Source organism: Homalodisca vitripennis, chromosome X (assembly GCF_021130785.1).
Source record: "Homalodisca vitripennis isolate AUS2020 chromosome X, UT_GWSS_2.1, whole genome shotgun sequence".
Lineage (NCBI taxonomy): Eukaryota > Metazoa > Arthropoda > Insecta > Hemiptera > Cicadellidae > Homalodisca > Homalodisca vitripennis.
Genome location: NC_060215.1, coordinates 31353434 through 31373441, shown reverse-complemented (window position 1 = coordinate 31373441; position 20008 = coordinate 31353434). Strand labels below are relative to the sequence as shown.

Genomic DNA, 20008 nt, shown 5'->3' with positions numbered 1-20008 from the left:
CAACTTTGATATGAGTAAAGAATCAACGTTGAGTAATACTGTTGATCGGCACTTAAACAAAAGCAAATAAAAAAAAATAAAAAGCAGGTTGGTTATCGCATTATTAGCGCTACTATCACGAAGTAATTATACAATGAGATTGCAAAGCAGTCGTGATGTGGTAGGGACAGTACACTGGAAAGAATGCGAAGCAAGCTTGGAGCAGTGGGCAAGGGGACGAGCATGCGAGAGGTGAAGTGACAGTGGTGCATCCTAGCGCCAGAGTACAAGGACTGCATTCCGCATCTGTGTTCACTAGCGACACCTCGTGGCATGCTCCTACACCAGTCGGCGGAGTGGGGAGAACTCGCTCGTCTGGCTGCCTTCGCCATCGCCGCCGCGGCCAGTCTCCACTGTCAGTCTGTATGGGGTGCAGAATAACTAGTCGAGCTTTCAAAGTTCACTTGTTTTAATTAGTTCTCACTCCGAATGTGTGAAACTCTCCTGATAAGTGTGCGTTTTGTATAGTGGTGTGTGTAAATTGGACTGTCTCTGCGACACGAAGCGGGAATTGTGACCGAAAAGAACGTTGGTGTGCATCTGGGCTAAGAATCCGGGCCCACCATTGTGTTTACAGTACTACACCGAAGATACATGGGTCGTTTAGAACGGTGTTCATCGTAAACGCATTATGAGTGTTGTACCTGTTCATGTACATTCGTCTCCGTATGTGTTATAACGAAAGTTTTAATTCACGACCACAGTTTTGTTTCTCGTTTTAATGCGCTGTTTTAAAAAACAAGAACCTAACTAATGAAACGCTTAGTTAAAGTCTCCGTGCATAGCTGTTGTTCGCATTTTATGCAGTATGTGTTTGTATTTTAGTTCTTTGTGTTTAAAATGTATATATTTTATGTTTTCAAACCTATGTGACCTGGTGTAAAGTCGTCTTCAGTGGAAGTGCACAATTTTAAACTGTAATACAAACGAATTACTGTTTACTGGTGGCACTGTTTTGTGTAGTGAGTGTTTCAGTGTATGTTGAGATCAAACAGTCTCAAGTTTCCGTTATGTTTATTTTGGATTTAATTTCCAAACTCTTTGTCAATTGGAATTGGAACACATAAACATCATAGAACATCAGCGAACATAAAATCAAACCCTCACCGTGCCAACATTTGGTAAGTACATAAGTACATTGTAATATAGCTATGTATGTAATAACGCAAGTTAATATTTGAATGTATACTATGCGATTTTTTATCTCGCAGCATCATAACATAATAGGTAGTCGAAGCCCTAACCGATATTCAAATTATATAATCAACATTATGCCCATTTTAGTACTTATTTGGTGATAATTCTGCTATGTGCAATACATTTTATGAGATACTTTTTACTGGTTCAGTCTTCGTATATTTTTTCCAGCTAAAATTCAAATAAGCTAATGCTTTTACGAATCACAAGTCATCTGAATATTAATTCATTTTCAAGGCTGAATAGTAGTTTTAATACTTTTTATTTTATAACACCCTGTCTTAGACATCGTAGGCAACTATTGATCCTTAGAGTCAGATTTGAAATAATAATCGACTTTTGAAAGTCGAGTTAGAGTTTTCTTTATCTGCTAGATACTTAATGAATTGCTTACAATGACGCAAGTTGTAGCAACTTTTTTTAGTTGGATACATTTCAGAAAGTGGTGTTGTTTTTTTTTAACATCACATGATACTTTATAAAGCAGTCTCAGCAAATAATGGACTAACAAATTTTATACAACATTAAAACGGAAATTTGAACGAACATGTTCGGATAAAGCAAATCGGATATTGCTGTTGTTTATAGTATAAGGAGAATTTTTATCCTAATTTACTTGAAACTAACTATTTGCTCGAATTTATGTATGTTGCTTCATGCTTCTTGAGTAACACAATTTATAATTATACATATTTTCATCTATTACAGTGTAGTATTATTTTTAAGAAGTCTCTCATACCTTGTACTAAGGTAAGTATCCTACCTGGCTTTTAAAATACTCTGGAAAATACATATGTATTGTGTACCATAGAATATATACATATTTTAATACTATCAAAATAACGTCAAGTTACTTTTATTTGAGTACTGTGTTGCAGTAAAATCTTGATCTATAAAATTTATCATTGCCTAGGGCTGTTGTTTTCCCACGTATATTATGCAATAATATTAGTACATGGGATAAAACAGTTCACCTAGCACTTGAAATCTTTACTTACATTTTAATGTTTAGCCTACCTGGTCTTTTCATACGTCTTATAACATTTCTAAACGTATCAGGAAGTACGTCTTTATGGCCAATGTTAGATTCGCGATATATGTAAGCTGATTTATTTTCTTGGTCAGTTTTGCTGGGAGTCAAACAAATCCCAGCGTGTTCCAGTTATTGGTAGTGAATCGTTGAGTCTCAAAACTCAGCACATTACCACATAGTTACACTAGATGAATGTGTACCACATAGATGAACAAATATTGCTAGAACAGAAAGCAAACTCAGTACATGCATATTTTTGTGTTTTGCAGAGTTTTACCCAAAAAATGAATGGGAACATAGGCAGTGATATTATAGTTTTGCTCCTGTACATTGCTTAAGGAAAGTCAATTGTTTTTTTTGCTATTATTACCTCTGGCAACAAAATACATGGTTTTAAGTTTTAATAATATATAAACTCAAGTTTGCAGGCCAAATGATTTCTCAAAACACCCCCCTTTACGTTGTTTAATGCATTTTTTTAAATTCAGTTGGAAATATACACTTATTAGTGATGGAAAATTTAATTTTATGCACAATAAACATATATTTAACATGAGAATTTAAGTTCGATACATTGAAACCATTGATGCGATTGGTTACATTTAAAGTATAATGGCAAACCATTTTACATAAACATACATCATCATTTAGGGAGGTGTTTACTCTAACGGTATATATATATATATATATATATATATATATATATATATATATATATATATATATACACACACACACAATTTAAGTATATGTAACCCATTCATTTGAAAAAGAAAAAAAAACAATATTTGGTTCTGTCAGTAAAACTACTGATTTAAATAGAGCTCAAGATAGACTTTAGATTTTTGAATCAAAATATTTTTCCTAAGAGTTAAGAATGATGTGCTAAAAATTATTCTACTGTAATTACATAAATTTTAATACATTGTAGATTTTTATCATGCATCATATTTGAGGCGGAAATAAATTATGGACAATTACACAAATCACACATATTTCACAATTTATATTTTGAATTTTGACAATTTGTTAAATTAAAAATAGCCACAATAATATCATTTAAACATTGGAAGCTGTAGGCTTACCACAATTTTAAAAAGTGACGAAAAATAAGTCTAGACTAGTTCAATAAGTTACTATGAATGGCAATATTATAATTATCACCCTCTTGTGTATATAACAAAAATAAAGGCAACAATACATGGTTTCAAGGAGAGATGGAACGCCTAACAAAGTTAACCAAGAAAATTAGTCAAATATTTTATTCTTGGATAGGTTTATACCTAGTAACTAGGTTTATACCATCAATGTTTGCTTTATTGCTATTATTACTTCAACAAGAAGTTTGACTAGAAATCAAAACTGTACAATAAAAGCAATAGGGAACTCATTAACAGTCAATAATTTATAATCGCATTTAAAATTTTCAATAAAAACACATACAGTAGACTAAAAAGTAATTTGTTTTTAATTTAGATTAAAAAACTTGTCATTTATACATTTTTCTGAATAAACATGGTTAAGTTAGTCAGCTGGTAAAAACTGAAATGTCTGTGGGACCTAAATATTAAAGTTACAAGTTATGTTTTCCAACATAATTTAGAAAAAAATAAAACAGAAAAAAGGCGCACAGAATATTTTATAAACATACGATTTCCTTAAATTAACGATTTACTAAAAAATGTAGCTTTCTACTGTTTTTATTTTTTTAAACTGCAATTAAATTTGAAAAAGCTTATGCAAATGAAAGGTAAACAGTTTGCTGAAAAATTTTAATGGGCGGTTTCATTGTAATGATATAAATTAACATTTAACTCTGATATAGACATAACTAACGCAATTAGTTTTGTAATTGCTAATTAACGGATATTTGTTGTAAAATCTACCTTAATCTATAATTACAATAGAATAGTTTAATAGTTTACATAATTCAAACACAGCCATGCCATCGTTATTGTTACAAAAAGTATATCACTGCGTGTAGACGATAGAAATCTAACCTCTTCTTCAGGTTTTAATGCATACACAAAAAACGTTAAAACTAAAAAATTGCCGCAGTAGGCTTTAATAGTTTTTAAAAACTAAAAGTTTTATGTCAAGAAAGGATAGATTTCAACCCTCGACTCGTAGTGTAATACATTTTTCAATAACAACGATGGCTAATTTCCAAAATCCTATTGTCCGTTTCATCATTAGTAATAAATAAAAAAAATGATTAAAAAAACTAACGCAGGGACATAAAACAATACGTTTTTTTATTATATGAGCCATAAGACAATTTTCCGTATAGACATGGTTCTAAACAGCTATTTTATTTGCCAATTCATTAATATTATTAGTACTTCTTAATTGAGTTGAAATAAACTGTACGTAAGTCATGCTTAAAAACCCAGTGTGAGAAAAACAATCAATTCCTTCGTACACTCGTTTTTAAAATAATTTTTATATTTTAGGCAAAAAAAATCAAAAAAATTTTTTGCATTAGTACAAACTTGTTAAGTGAAAATATTTCTACAAATAGATATAAATAAAACTGGCTACCCAGTTTTATTTATATCTATTGGCGCAACCTTCTAAATTATTAAACAAAACCTACTACTACCACTAAAATGCATCTATAATAGATAGTGAGTAATAAGGGCTCTCTTAGATTGATCAAATAGACACATTCTTCTGTTGCCCTTTGTTTGATATTTCGACAGTTATACATACTGATATAAAAGTAACCTGAAAAACGAATCCAGTCTTGACAAATTTGTTAAGAAAGTACGGGGTTTTAAAATTAATTTAAGATTAACCATGTATATAATTGTCTCCATTCTGAAATGAAATTTTTTAACGCTCTTATTATTTTTCTGAACTGGTCTCAGGGTGGATGAGCAACGAAATTTCTTTCAACTGAATCGGTTCAGCTTTCTATAAATATAGCGGTCAGCGAAAATTATTTAGTTAAAAATAAAAAGGCTGTAGGTGGTTAAAGAAGCATGTTTAGGCATCAGTTTACAAGAAAAACTTTCAGCTCAATCACTTTAAAACCTTTCATAAGATAAAAAGTAAAAAAAAGACAACAGTGGCAGGAAGTTGACGAAATAAGCATTTCAGAAAAATTACAGTTATAAGAAGCACTTTAAAGCATATTTGCATACTAGATGGACACTGTTTAAACCTTATTTAAACAAAAACAAGTTAACTTTTAAAATTTTGGGTAAATCAATGCAATATAGATGAGTACTAAATTATGCCTTTGATTGAATTGATAGATTTTTATTTGATCAGCCAAAAGCTACCAACAAATATTTATAATGTTTTTCCTCCCAATATTAAAAATTCTAGTTCCCTTTTTTGTAGTTTTCCGAAAAGGGTCACCCTCAGGGATGCCATCTTGGAATTAAATAAAGTACATAATGAAAATTCTCTAGCACAAAGAGATAAAATAATCACAGTTTTAGCCGTTCTTCATGAATAAATACAAATTGTTTTGACATCGTTTCTCCATGTACAATTTTTAAACGCCACTAAAAATAGTTCATGTATGCTGTTAAGTACATAGGTACGAAGGCCCTTTCAAAAACCAACGTCAGATACATATTTGCACATTGTCTAGAGTTAAAAAAAAACCACCAGATTGTTGCAAATATGTTTTAACACTTTCTCCACTGGTTCTGTTTTTTAAATGATAATCAGAGTTACCGGTTGTTACTTCGGTAATTTATGTATTATTGCTATAAACACAACTATACCGTACTTTGGCCTTATTCATTATTATAGTAAGTTACACTACATTCATAACAAGTTGTAATATGTATATGTACACTAGGCCTAAAATTTATGTGATAAAATAAGCTTGATAGCTACAATAGTAAAGTTTAGGGACAAAATCAATGTTCCTGTTTCGAACCCTCTTCCAAGGTTAACAAGTTACAGTGTTGGAGATTCGAAATAAAATTAAATCGAACAATAGGGTCTAAACATTATAAACGCCGTGTTTTTATTTTAATTTCATGTAAGGCAGTGTCAAAATATAATATCAGTTCTCAATCACTACTATAAATTAAGAAATATTATTCGAATGTATATTGTAGAGTTCCCTCAGCATGGCCCTTTCCTGGTAGCCTATTTGTTAATAAATGTATTGTTTTAAAAGGGTTTCTGTTAATTTCCATTTCGGAAACTGAACGCAACTTTCGTTGTGCAGTCTTCCTCTGGTCAAGCGTCCTAACACTGTCATCGCATACAAAGTACACGCTTATGTCTATGAAACACAATTACCCCCCCCCCTCTCCCTCACACCCACTGTCGCCAGAGGTGTTAATGAAATTCTGTAAAAATATTGTATCATCTAAAGCGAGCGAGTGCTCTGTCTGACCCAATCATCTGGGCCGGAATTCCATGTGTTTTTGATGCGTTTCGGATAGTCTCGCGAAGTTGAGGGAAAACAATAAAATCTGTTAGATGAGGGCCTCAAGGGGAAAAAATCGGGTATTATTGTGCGGTTAAGGATCGGGCGACCTGAGCAGAGGCCTCGGACCTTTGTAATAACACATGGTCTGCCTGCCTTGCTGAGTGAGGGAACTATTACACAGCGGCAGCTGCGGCCGCCTAGCGTCTAGAGACCCTGGCCCGAGAGAGACTGGGCTACGAGGCCTCACTGTGAGATCACTAATTCGGTAAACGTTACATCCCACATTTCCTTTGCTCTGTGTGTCCTCAATTCGCGACGAAGGGGAAAATTGGAGAGAGTGTTATTTGTAAATTTTTTTGAGAGAGAAAAATCGATATTGAGGTGCTCAGCATATTGTTGGAGTTAAAACCATGGCTGTTGCGAGGGTTTAGTCGTGCATTTATTGCTATAAACATGTATACAACGGATTTCAGTTGTATACGACACAACAATAAAAACCGCCAGTTTTCACCAAGGTGCAAATTTGATCCGATCTTACCAATTCAATAAATTCGTTACCATTTCCCGATTTTGTAGTGGTAATTTATATTTGTGTGGAGTAAAATTGATGTATATTACTAACTATGGATTTTTATTTTGCCGGTGGTCGTTGAAATTCGGTATTAGTAGCGATGTGGTGCTTGTAGGTAATTAACCAGGGTGTGTCAGAGAAAAGTGTTTAGTTTAAATGCGAGTTGATTGAACTGCGTTCACGATTATCCACGGACAACGCGTGTTTTGTGAAACACACAAACCGTAACAACAAAACTTTTTGTGTGTTTCACAAAACACGCGTTGTTGTTACAGAAACCAAATTTGTTACTCACTCTACTGCATCGCTTTGGATGGGTTGCGCTAGGTTTCAAAATCTGGTATTTATAATTTTTAGGCCTGTCCGTGTAGATTGTATTTTATAACGGACTTAAAGTTTGTTAACGCTTGATGTTGTTTGTGAAAAGTTTGTTTCTGAATGACAAAAACTTTAAATGCCTCACAACTGAGCAAGTATTGCTGTTTCATTTTCAACCTACACTTTTGTTACAAATCTTTAATGATCGCTTATTTTAAAGCGTGAAAGACTTCACTACCGTATTTATAAAAAAGTGTATTTTCACGTATTGTAGCTACGATATCCAAGCGTACGGGTTATTTAAATTTAAACCATAATATACAGGGTGATCCAAAATTCCGTTTCTTCTGCTTCTTTTACGAGAGATTGCAGACTGAAAAACAGGAATTCTGGTACCTGTTCGTCATCCACACCAAAGGTTTACAGTAAGACCTCGCATGTCTTGCAAAGAGACAAAGAATTTTTTTCTGTGTTTTATGTGAAAAATCTTTCACCACTTTCCGTCCAATTGTCTCTTGGACTATAACATTTTAAAATTTGTAAAACTGAAATTTTGCAAAGCTGGTAAACCTTCGGTTTGCGTCGGCATTCGTTCTTTTTTAAATAATGTCTTAAAAAAGGGCTATCGTGTAAAAAGTTCAGGTTTAGGACGTTCTTACTTTATAGGCTTTCCAACTCCATATTAAGATTGTACCTGAATAAATGGTTGATTTTGAAATCTCCCCCAATTTTCCTTTTTCGTGTGAATGTTCAAACGTTACCTCTAAAGAGATTTGTGTGTTCTATCGACGGTTGCTTATCTCGGTGAAACATTAAAAACTATTGTTGTACGAAACGTTGAAGGATTTAAGTACGATTTGGTTTATAGACTAGTAAACACATCAGTAACCTAACATTTCTACGTAGAGTTAAACGATGCTATATAAATCGGAACTTACTATTACACTATACGAATAAGTAAGTTATATTACACTTATAAATATATAAATGCATACTTAACTTATAAATACGCGATAAATACATTTAATACGTTTTATGATTTTAGTTGTCAGAGATTTTCTAAGAATTGTCTTAACATTTAGGCTATGCAGTGATTTACGTAACTTTCGGGGAAGTTATCAAGTGCCTTAAATTGGAACTTTGTTCGTTCCTTTGCGTATTTCCGGATCTTAACGTTTTCCTTTTCTATCTTCTTTAATCTGTGTATGTTGTGGTTTTAGACGTAAAAAAACTCTTCTGCCATTCGCGAAGTTTCCGATTGATTGAGTTGTGTAGTTCAAGGAATTTACTTATCAAACAAGATTTGCCTGATAAAGTTATTCGATACCTCAGTTCAGATGTGTTATCAGGTTAATTATTTGGCTTTTTAATACAAATACTAATGCCAGAATGTACCAATACGGAAGTTTAATGCAAATACTAATGCTTGAATGTACCCATAAGGAAATTTAATACAAATACTAATGTCAGAATGTACCCTTGCGGAAGTTTAATACAAATCATAATGCCAGAATGTACCCATAAGGAAATGTAATACAAATACTAATGTCAGAATGTACCCTTGCGGAAGTGTAATACAAATCATAATGCCAGAATGTACCTATAAGGAAATTTAATACAAATACTAATATCAGAATGTACCCTTGCGGAAGTTTAATACAAATCATAATGTCATAATGTACCCTTGCGGAAGTTTAATACAAATCATAATGCCAGAATGTACCTATACGGATCTTAATACAAATACTAATGTCAGAATGTACCCTTGGGGAAGTTTAATACAAATCATAATGCCAGAATGTACCTATACGGATCTTAATACAAATACTAATGTCAGAATGTACCCTTGGGGAAGTTTAATACAAATCATAATGCCAGAATGTACCCATAAGGAAATTTTATACAAATACTAATGTCTGAATGTACCCTTGCGGAAGTTTAATACAAATCATAATGCCAGAATGTACCCATAAGGAAATTTTATACAAATACTAATGTCTGAATGTACCCTTGCGGAAGTTTAATACAAATCATAATGCCAGAATGTACCTATAAGGAAATTTAATACAAATACTAATGCCGGAATGTGCCTCTACCGAAGTTTAATACAAATACTAATGCCAGAATGTACCCCTACGGAAGTTTAGAACCCCCAAATAAAACTACTTCCTAATTACGCTAACAAACTGACATCGTTACGACCCGCTTGGTCCTCTTCCACTTACTTCAAAAATTAGTTCACTCTCTCGCTTGAGCCACTAACACTCGGCTGTGCCTTCTTGAAGACGTTAATGTCGGCAAATCCAATATATTAACGATTAAACAATGCAATCTTACTACTTCCACGAATAAAAGTTAACCAAATAAAATTGGACTGATAAGGTTAAAGCGGATCGGGTTATATATTACCTTTTTCCCATTGATTAAATTTACGAATCTATTTCTATCCACGTGTTTTGAAGTCTTAACCTAACGTTCCGATCAAGTGGAATCCTTACATTGGCTAATCTATTATGTTATCATACGGTAATATTTGTTTACAAACGTGAAGAAACGCTTTTCAGTTCCTGATCTTAAATAGCACACTAGGTACAAAACAGATTTTATGGTAGACAAATTAAGATTAGCTCTGTTAAAAACCCAATATTTTAATTTGAACCAATATTGTTTAACTCAATTCCACCGTATATACAAAATATAACGAGCATGAAAAAGTTCAGGTTCCACTTGAGGACCCACTTGGTCGGAAAGGCGTTCTACAGTTTTCAGGAGGTCCTTGATGAGCCTATATGAAGTCGGCAAGTCAATCTGTAATAATCTGTACATGCGTGTAAAAAAACTAAAAAACTCTAAAGTTCAACTGTGTCAATAAACAAGTATTGAGTATCAACAATGACGTAATGGTCTTAATTACAAATTCTTGCGTCTGTAAGTTACAATTACGTATCGCTTTGGTCAGGAGATCATTGTCGGTGGTCAAAGTAAAAGATCATGGAACGAAAAGGTTCATACAGTGTTTATAACCTGAAGCTAATCTTAGATTCAATTTAAGTAGGCATTGCACATCACTCAAGTTACTTTGTCAAACTAACCTCGATTACTTTTGGAGATGTGAAAAGTGCTTTTGGTATGAAAACAAAATGGAAGTGGAGCTAAAATATTTTAAATGGCATATCGAGTAAAACTTCTTTACAACACAAGGGTGGTAACAGCCTCTCAGATTCGCGTAGGTGCGCAAGCGTCCCAGTGCTGTAATATGGGCTATTACGTAACATTTGTAACTAACGTATTTTTCAATAACGTTTAATACGCAATGCTCACGTAATAAATACAAAATACTGAACTAATACTGTGTTACAGTTGCAAAATATAATGTAATTGTTAGAGTGGTATTCACAGAAGATTCAAGTTCGTTAAAGTATGACAAACTATATTAATACAATTAATCTGGTACGGTACAGGTTTAGCTAATGCTCGTCCTTGCAGTTGGTCCATGAACTACACAAGTACGCCTCATCCTCAGACACAAGTATGATATGTGAGTGGAATGCGCGTGGGTGCATCGTTCCTAAATAAAGACGACAGATCCTACCGGGTAGTAACGTAATCGTGTATGCCGGTGATGTTAACGTCCGAGTAACGGGGAGCCCGTGTCGGCGAGCGTGGTAGGTACAACAGTAGGTGCCGGAATGTACCGAGTAAGCTAGCGAGCTAGCCGTGGCAGTATCGGCGAGCGTGGTAGGTACAACAGTAGGTGCCGGAATGTACCGAGTAAGGCTAGCGAGCTAGCCGTGGCAGTGTCGGCGAACGTGGTAGGTACAACAGTAGGTGCCGGAATGTACCGAGTGAGGCTAGCGAGCTAGCCGTGGCAGTGTCGGCGAGCGTGGTAGGTACAACAGTAGGTGCCGGAATGTACCGAGTGAGGCTAGCGAGCTAGCCGTGGCAGTGTCGGCGAGCGTGGTAGGTACAACAGTAGGTGCCGGAATGTACCGAGTGAGGCTAGCGAGCTAGCCGTGGCAGTGTCGGGGAGCGTGGTAGGTACAACAGTAGGTGCCGGAATGTACCGAGTGAGGCTAGCGAGCTAGCCGTGGCAGTGTCGGCGAGGCGAGGCAGGCGGCTGCAGACCCTGATGAAAGGGGCTGTCCTTGGACCAGTCCGTTACCTTTCCTCTCGCCGCGCATCGTCTCTGCCTGCCTGCCTGCACCATTACATACGGCATTATTGTACAGTGTACAGTACATGTAGGCCTACATCCACGTCCGGCATTCCTGTACATCGCGGTATCTGACTCTGCAACTCCTGGTGAAAAAGGCTGTCCGTGGACCAATCTGTTACATTTATGCTAGCAGCGTATCATCTCCGTATGCACCATTACATACGGCATTATTGTACAGTGTACAGTACATGTAGGCCTACATCCACGCCCGGTATTCCTGTACATCCAGGTGTCTGCGGCTGCGAAATCTCGACACAACCACTATTCTTCACAGTGCAGCAAACACACGTCAGCTCTGCTATGACACCATTAAACGATTGCTATGGTTAGAAGTGACAGCAGCAGTATTTGTGCATTCGTGCAAAATGCATATATAATAAATTAGGTGTGTACTAGTCTCAGTTATTTGCATTCATGCAGAACGCACGTCATTACTGTACAAGGCAATGTTTCTGTACATTCGTTAAAAATACACCACAGTACGTATTGTACAAGGTAATGAATGATTCTGTACATTCCTGCAGAATTTGCGTCAGTACTATACCGCAGCTTTTTAGTATTCTGCAAAATTCAAGTGTGTATCGTTCACGGCAAGGTCCATTTACATTCTTGCAGAATATACTTCATTATTGTACAGGGGATGGGTTCTTTAGGCTATATTCTTAGGGAATACGAGTAGTTATCCTACACGGCGAGGCTTTGTTTACATTACTGTACAATGTACGGTAGAACAATACAAGACAAAGTTTATGTACATTCTTGCAATGTACGGAGCAATTTATACCTAACTACCATACAACACAACGCTCTTTTAGTTTCTTGCCGAATAGAAGTCATACGGGACTTTCTAGAAGATTGGAAACGAGTGTGACATTGACCACATTGACCGACATTTTAGGATTCAGTGGCGGACGAAAGAAACAGGATCTTTCTGCGATAACAGGCATTAAATGGGTAAAGGTAATGTTATTTTGTGTATTGAGTGTTTCATAAACTTCTGAGTTGCGAAGTATTTGATTGAACTAACGAAGTTACAATCAGAATGTTTTAGGTCGAAGTTAGACGTGAAATATAAATAGGTTTCCGTTGTTTATTCGGATAAGAAACCGTATATTTTATAATAGTCATTATAAACTGTATGAATCACGTACCATTGTAGTAGACCATTGTGTTTTCTTGTTTATTATCGTTTTATAAATATATTCATTTAAATAATGGGATTGTTGTGTGTGTTTTTTATTACAAGCATTTCTTCTACTTCCAGTGTTAGACGACTTAAAGAAAAAGAAAATGGCTGAATTAATTTCTATTATTTTGTTTATCCGAAGGTGATAATAGTAGATCCAGGCATTACGTAACAATTGATTAAGCAGGCATTAAAATTTTTACTATGTAAAAATAAAACCATATTACCCAGAACGAAAGTTAAAACATGTATTATTTACATGTGTAACATATCTATCTTAAAATTACATGTTCCCTACTCACAAAGGTGCTTAAAACCAAGGCTCTTGTAACAATGGGAGGTCATAAAACGCAGTAATAAAAAAATCAACCCTTCCAACGCTAAATAATCGTATCGTGTAACATAGAACATATTGCACAACACGCTAGTTTATCAAACAGTTGTAGTAGTAGTTTATCATGACCATTGGCATTACCGTGTTTGCACGATGTACTGATGTATTAGATACTGTATTGTTTTATATTAAATTAAGGCGACAATTACCAGCAGTTATCACTCAGGTCCTGAATCCTCGCGAGTCGCATATCTGCAACCCTTCTTGGAATCATTCCAAGTGTCCACAATTATCACTCAGGTCCTGACTCCTCACGAGTCACATATCTGCAACCCTTCTTGGAATCATTCCAATTGTCCACAATTATCACTCAGGTCCTCAATCCTCGCGAGTCGCATATCTGCAACCCTTCTTGGAATCATTCCAAGTGTCCACAATTATCACTCAGGTCCTGACTCCTCGCGAGTCGCATATCTGCAACCCTTCTTGGAATCATTCCAAGTGTCCACAATTATCACTCAGGTCCTGACTCCTCGCGAGTCGCATATCTGCAACCCTTCTTGGAATCATTCCAATTGTCCACAATTATCACTCAGGTCCTCAATCCTCGCGAGTCGCATATCTGCAACCCTTCTTGGAATCATTCCAAGTGTCCACAATTATCACTCAGGTCCTGACTCCTCGCGAGTCGCATATCTGCAACCCTTCTTGGAATCATTCCAAGTGTCCACAATTATCACTCAGGTCCTGACTCCTCGCGAGTCGCATATCTGCAACCCTTCTTGGAATCATTCCAATTGTCCACAATTATCACTCAGGTCCTCAATCCTCGCGAGTCGCATATCTGCAACCCTTCTTGGAATCATTCCAATTGTCCACAATTATCACTCAGGTCCTGACTCCTCGCGAGTCGCATATCTGCAACCCTTCTTGGAATCATTCCAAGTGTCCACAATTATCACTCAGGTCCTGAATCCTCGCGAGTCGCATATCTGCAACCCTTCTTGGAATCATTCCAAGTGTCCACAATTATCACTCAGGTCCTCAATCCTCGCGAGTCGCATATCTGCAACCCTTCTTGGAATCATTCCAAGTGTCCACAATTATCACTCAGGTCCTGACTCCTCGCGAGTCGCATATCTGCAACTCTTCTTGGAATCATTCCAATTGTCCAAAATTATCACTCTGGTCATGACTCCTAGTGGTTTGCATATCTGCAACCCTTCATAGTATCATCCGAAATATCCGCCATTGTCAATATCCACCATGTCGTAATTCGTCTGATGCTTTTGGGATATATTGTATTTGTTTGTCCAATAAACAGTCTTTTTCCTATCTGCTTAGCTGTAAACATGTAACATACTTGTCTCGCTCTCTCTCTCTCTCTCTCTCTCTCTCTCTCTCTCACACACACACACACACACACATACATGCACAGTAAATTCACACTGTGGTGTGACAAAAATTAAAGTGCAGGAATGTCGACACGTCAAAATGGCAGGTCGGGTAAGACCAACGATAATTGACGGTTGGTCGAAGTCAAAGAAGGCAGGAGCGTTGCAGCGGCTCGGCCGGCGCGGAAGACTCAGGGTTTGTACCGGTAATTTGGCGACACACTTACAGCTCAATACAGGTAATATTCTCACTTAACACGAGTATTAATAAGACAGGACGGGCCAGGCAGAGCAGGCCGGCCGGCGCATGCGCAGGGACAGACACGCTAATTACATGGTAGAGGTACATCTGCTAGTCCTGGCCCGCGCCGCCGAGCCTCGACACTCGACATCACCGAACTTCACTATTGTTGTAGGTTGCACTCACTACACTGCTAGACTCCCGAGCCCCTGCGGGATTATCTGTCACCGACTCGAGTTAGGTCGGGTGGACAGATGTCCTGGGTCCCCAGGAAGTGCTGCGTTTTCGACGGCTGGTCCATATGTCCGACATAATATGGAGCGAGATGTGTCCAAGTCAAAACCATCATACATTGTGTACCATTGCCTACGAGTTTTAACTTTAACAGTAACACACACATTTTTGGGTTTTGTCTTTTATGGAAATTCAACCACACCTAATTCATCATCTAACAAGTTATCACCATATTCAGATTTATGTCTTTTGAATTATACCGCACAAAGATACAAACCAATACATACGTTTAATCATGAATTGCGTGCTGATTTAAAAAATGTATGTAGTTTACTTACATGATATATAAAATATTTCTATACCTACATATCTTTATGTAAAAGTCTGATTTATTTTGAGTTTGAATTTTTAGGGGATATTAATCAGTTTTATACTACCTCTAATTGCAACCAGATTTGTCACTTGCAGGATCGGTGTATGTCGCGTAATGCATATCATGTCACTTGCAGGATCGGTGTATGTCGCGTAATGCATATCATGTCACTTGCAGGATCGGTGTATGTCTCGTAATGGCATTTCATGTCACTTGCAGGATCGGTGTATGTCTCTTAATGGCATTTCATGTCACTTGCAGGATCGGTGTATGTCTCGTAATGCATATCATGTCACTTGCAGGATCGGCGTATGTCTCGTAATGCATATCATGTCACTTGCAGGATCGGTGTATGTCGCGTAATGCATATCATGTCACTTGCAGGGTCGGTGTATGTCGCGTAATGCATATCATGTCACTTGCAGGATCGGTGTATGTCTCGTAATGCATATCATGTCACTTGCAGGATCGGTGTATGTCGCGTAATGCATATCATGTCACTTGCAGGGTCGGTGTATGTCTCGTAATGCATATCATGTCACTTGCAGGATCGGTGTATGTCTCTTAATGGCATTTCATGTCACTTGCAGGATCGGTGTATGTCTCGTAATGCATATCATGTCACTTGCAGGATCGGCGTATGTCTCGTAATGCATATCATGTCACTTGCAGGATCGGTGTATGTCGCGTAATGCATATCATGTCACTTGCAGGGTCGGTGTATGTCGCGTAATGCATATCATGTCACTTGCAGGATCGGTGTATGTCGCGTAATGCATATCATGTCACTTGCAGGGTCGGTGTATGTCGCGTAATGCATATCATGTCACTTGCAGGATCGGTGTATGTCGCGTAATGCATATCATGTCACTTGCAGGATCGGTGTATGTCGCGTAATGGCATTTCATGTCACTTGCAGGATCGGTGTATGTCTCGTAATGGCATTTCATGTCACTTGCAGGATCGGTGTATGTCTCGTAATGGCATTTCATGTCACTTGCAGGATCGGTGTATGTCTCGTAATGGCATTTCATGTCACTTGCAGGATCGGTGTATGTCGCGTAATGGCATTTCATGTCACTTGCAGGATCGGTGTATGTCTCGTAATGGCATTTCATGTCACTTGCAGGATTGGTGTATGTCTCGTAATGGCATTTCATGTCACTTGCAGGATCGGTGTATGTCGCGTAATGGCATTTCATGTCATTTGCAACGGTTCCCGTTGTAATTTCTCTAGTTACCGTGTGAGTTGTGGAGGTATACTTCAATTTTGGTGCGTTTGTGTATAAAGAAATAAAACCTACTTAGCTACATCCCCACCGATCGGTTCTGTTCCGAGTTTCTGAACTCTGATACACGCAATTCGTAGTACTGGTGGGTACACGTGTTGGAAAGAAAGCACTTAGAGAGCTGGAAAGATGCGGTGCGGCGGCGATTCCCGTAATACTAATGCGGCCTGTGTACTGTACATCATACAGGAACACATGTTTCGTGCAGGTATGCCCACATTCATAAATATGGCCGAGTCGAGTAAGAACCCGAGGCGGCGCGGCGGAGTAGAAAAATACTACACGCTTCTAAACGGGCAGCTACAAATAATTTATGGAGAAACAAATGAAAAAGTAGTGTTGGCAGAGAGAAGCCTCTGGCAGGCCGGGAGCCAAGCGGTGTCGGTATAGCGCGCACACACATGTCGGGTCGAGAGGACAGGACAGAGACACGACCCCCCCTCCCCCCGGCTCCACACTCCCCTCCTCCCACAGCAATAACATCCAGAGTAGCACCAGTGGTGCCTGAAGACATCTGTCTACTGTTTCCGGCTCAGCCCAATTAAACAAGTACAGCTCGTAGAGCCATTGGAGACCCTCTTTCGTAACACGCGAGCTACCAGGAGGGATGTAGCGGACGAGTCTGCTCCTCGTAGATGATACATCACTTTGCGTGCATAAATGAGGGGGGATATTACACATGCTTTGGGGGGTTTAACTTTCCCCACGCGCGACGCTTTGTCGACGTTAGGCTATTTTGTACTCCTCGCTTCACCGCACGTTAAGGGCCTGTACCGGCGGTCATCTCGAATTTTAGACCCAAAAGTCAGTATCAGACCCTACACCTTCGAGACCTTAAGTTTAGACGGTGAGGTCTCATTTTAATGTCTACGGACTTGAAAAACGTGAAGGGAGACCCTAACCAAGTTTTCCATTCACTGTATAAACTATGAGACGTATATCAGTGCCTGCCTGATTTGATTGTGGCAAAAAGCTGTTGTTAAATGTATTAAGGCCTGAGATATATAGGGGGTTAGTTTATAAGAAACTAATTAAGACCTCTTATTATTATTAATAATGAAGGTCAGGCTTGCAAGTTGGAATATAAAAATAGTAGTTCTAGAAAAAATTCTAAAAAAATTCTAAAAAACGAAGTGCCTGCCGCCTATATTCTGCATGGTGTTATTTTTACGTCGAGGCAGCATCGTATAAAATATGTCGGACGTGTGAAATTATACTGTTGTTTCAAATATTGTAATTCTCGAGAACATATTTTGGGCATTGCGTCCAATTCGGTTCTATCCTGGGTCGATTGTGAAATGTAAGTTGTTGCAACGCATATTGAAAGATTTTCCGCCTCGACGGCTGAGAGCACGTAGCTCGCTGAGTGTAAAGGGTAAACGATAAGTCTATAAATAAACGATAACTGAGGAACGGTTTTGCTGAGCGAAAGTCTGCTGGCGAGAGCCGTGATTGCAACTCCCTGGTGACATCACTCCGCGGCACACCTCGCTCATGAGACTCGCACATTACTGCAATAAGAGGTCGCGTAATGATTGCTGATGTAACGCCTTTCGGTCTTGTATCCAGTTCAGGTGCGGATGGTACACTTGGGGATCGGGTTGTGGGTACGATCGTGCGATGAGTGCGAGTTGTTTACTCTGCTGTGGGAACAGTTCGGTTGAAACATTCCGAGATCACGTCGTGGATACAGTTTGTAACGCCTGTTACCTTGGAATGAGTGCAAGTTTTTTGTCGTGGGAACCGCTCTGGTAGTACAATAATCGTTTATTATGTGGTACAGAACGTGATTATGCGGAGAGTGGTACATTGCTCATCATTTGTACACGAAACACAACAGGAGCATATAATAAACTCATTTTGTAACGTGGTACACAAAGTGGTCATGCGGTGAGTGGTACATTATGTACCATACACCAGGTAGAGGTGGTACACTACTTGTCCATGCGACGATACACCGTGTAGATGGTACACAGTTCGTCAATGTATATAAAGATAGCAGGTGCACGTTGGTACACTACAACCATACATGCATGTAATGATACCAGGTTTATGTGGTACACAACGTGACCATGCGACGATACACCGTGTAGATGGTACACAGTTCGACAATGTATATAAAGATAACAGGTGCAAGTTGGTACACTACATGGCCATGTAATGATACCAGGTGTATGTGGTACACAACGTGACCATGCGACGATACACCGTGTAGATGGTACACAGTTCGTCAATGTATATAAAGATAGCAGGTGCAAGTTGGTACACTACATCGCCATGTAATGATACCAGGTGTATGTGGTAAACAACGTGACCATGCGACGATACACCGTGTAGATGGTACACAGTTCGACAATGTATATAATGATAGCAGGTGCAAGTTGGTACACTACATCGCCATGTAATGATACCAGGTGTATGTGGTACACAACGTGACCATGCGACGATACACCGTGTAGATGGTACACAGTTCGACAATGTATATAACGATAGCAGGTGCAAGTTGGTACACTACATGGCCATGTAATGATACCAGGTGTATGTGGTACACAACGTGACCATGCGACGATACACCGTGTAGATGGTACACAGTTCGACAATGTATATAACGATAGCAGGTGCAAGTTGGTACACTACATGGCCATGTAATGATACCAGGTGTATGTGGTACACAACGTGACCATGCGACGATACACCGTGTAGATGGTACACAGTTCGACAATGTATATAATGATAGCAGGTGCAAGTTGGTACACTACATGGCCGAGTAATGAACTCGATTGTGCAGGTGGTACACAGACCCTGCTACCCCGCCATGCCAAATTACACAGTATGGTGTTAGTCGGGCCCATGATTACCGCCGGCCGTACACGCAACTCCAGATTACCACTTCACTACCTGATAAGCTCCGTGTTCCACCACTTTTTATTTCCTTTAATGGCTGATTACAATGTGTTTTGGCGTTTTACCCAAGCTGACCTATACACTACTGTAGATTTATTAACTGATACCCTACTTGCCACTTTTACTCCACAATCATCATTAGTAAACTGTTGAGCTTATTATTTCAATTTTGATTTTCTAACCTTCACTTCCGCGGAAGAAATGCTTATTTCCATCCCGTGTCGTACGGTAGTTCGGGGCTTTGAGACATTCAATGGCTCAGCTCTGTTTCTAGCTT

The 20008-nt window shown here is 38.2% G+C and overlaps 1 protein-coding gene across 5 annotated transcripts in view; it reads left to right on the top strand.

Annotated features, from left to right (window-relative positions):
- The first annotated feature begins 256 nt into the window (after nucleotides 1-256).
- LOC124368883 (latrophilin Cirl-like) overlaps nucleotides 257-20008 on the top strand; it is a 248354-nt gene continuing 228602 nt past the window's right edge. The window contains exon 1 of one of the 5 annotated variants that reach the window (XM_046826377.1): nucleotides 257-1160. The gene's annotated coding sequence lies outside the window, so the exon portion shown is untranslated. The remainder of the gene's footprint in view (nucleotides 1161-20008) is intronic. The other 4 variants (XM_046826379.1, XM_046826375.1, XM_046826373.1 and 1 more) reach the window with 4 other exon arrangements.